Source organism: Amphimedon queenslandica, unplaced genomic scaffold (genome assembly GCF_000090795.2).
Source record: "Amphimedon queenslandica unplaced genomic scaffold, v1.1 AMPQUscaffold_13513, whole genome shotgun sequence".
Taxonomy (NCBI): domain Eukaryota; kingdom Metazoa; phylum Porifera; class Demospongiae; order Haplosclerida; family Niphatidae; genus Amphimedon; species Amphimedon queenslandica.
In genome coordinates this window covers 26,501-28,202 of record NW_003546251.1, presented here as the reverse complement: position 1 = coordinate 28,202, position 1,702 = coordinate 26,501, and the positions used below count along the sequence as shown (strand labels likewise).

General features: G+C 36.8%; 1 protein-coding gene across 1 annotated transcript in view; it reads right to left on the bottom strand.

Annotated features, from left to right (window-relative positions):
- The window catches only part of LOC109586854 (ubiquitin carboxyl-terminal hydrolase 47-like), a 15,646-nt gene that overhangs the window by 8,282 nt on the left and 5,662 nt on the right, over positions 1 to 1,702 (bottom strand). The gene's annotated exons all lie outside the window — the stretch shown is intronic.

The window sequence follows — 1,702 nt, the reverse complement described above, 5'->3', positions numbered from 1 at the left end:
AAATACTCTGTACTATAGTTCATATATGGTAATTTTCTCTCCAGGTGCAGTGGCCAGTATAACTCCTCATGGTGTGAAGGCATTACGTTCTATCTTGAATGACTCTGTACTTGACATTATGTTCTACGTTAGCCCACGGTTTGGACCTGAGGTTAGCAGCTGCTACCATATAATAAACTATTATATGAATACCGTATGAACCACCTGTACACACACACTACCATTACTATTGATATACTAACAATGATGTATACCTGTTGTAGATTCTTGATGGTCTGCGTTGGCAGCTGCACAAGAAATACGATGAATTTATAAGACGTAATCCTGACTTTATATCAAACAATGGGACAGTATCAATGTTTGCTCATTCCCTTGGCAGCGTAATGTGTTATGACCTGATGTATGAGACTTGCCAGATCAATGGACTACTGGAAAAAAGAGAAAGAGACTGTACTCCAATGGACGTTGATTTAACAGGTGGGGGAGAGAGAGGGAGAGAGAAAGTAAAGAAAAGGGACATATAATTCGAATGAAAAGGAAAGAGAAAGAGAGAGATTGAAGGAAAGGAGAGAGTTATGTGTACATGTACATGTATATATTGAGTCTGGGGAGTTAAAAAAATTACCAGCTGTTCTTTTCCCGCCAGATCATCCATTTAAAAATGAGTCAGATGAAAAGTTTGAAGAGCTACAGAAGTTAAGAATAAGAGTAGCTGAACTGGAGTCAGAGCTTGGCATAAAGAAAGACTTCAATTCTTTAAAGTTTAAAGTGGATCACTTGTTTGCTGTGGGGTCTCCATTAGGTATCTTCTTAATGCTGAGGGAACACAGCCCACTAGTGAAGGGAAGCAAAGGAGCTGATTCACTACTCCCTTCTGCTATTTGTAAAAGAATTCATAATGTGCATCATCCTTCAGACCCAGTGGTGAGTTTAGTATCAACTATAGAGTACATGAAGAGCCTGCTATTATGAGATAGTGCATGATATTTGTACTGTATTTATCTTATACATGTATTTGTTGCCTGTAGTTGATGTTACAATTAAAATTTGACATCTTTATACTCTTCAATTTTAATCCAGGCGTATCGTTTGGAGCCTCTCATCAGTCCTGTGTATGCTCAAGTGAAGCCGGTAAAGATGGACACTGCTAGCAGCAAACCAACACAGAAGTCAATGAGTCTAGCTGAAGGACCCAAGACACCAGAAGTGACACAGAGTACTAAGAGTAGCAGCAGCAGCAGCTGGACACAATCACTGATATCAGCTGTTGTTAAAAGTGTTGCTTCTAGTAATGGCGCCGAAACTTCTAAATCATTACCTCCTGACAAAGTAAACTACATGTATATCAATGAAACATCAGTACATGTATATTAATTGAGTGATTGCTAGATAATTTTATTTTTTTGCAAATAAATATACATGTAATACATGTACCGGTAACTACATGTGAATTCTAACATTTTTAATACTGCATTGTATTATTATTGAATATTAATTATATTTTTTCCTACAGATTTTTGATGATGACACCAAAATACCACCTGAAGGTAAGTATAATATACACACACTGTGACAGGGAAATTAATCCCTTTTATTAATTAATTAATTTACCTGTTATTTCTAGATCGGTTAAATGAGAGACTTGATTTCATGTTACGTGAAGGACTAACTGAGAACAGTTACTTAAACTCCATCACAGCTC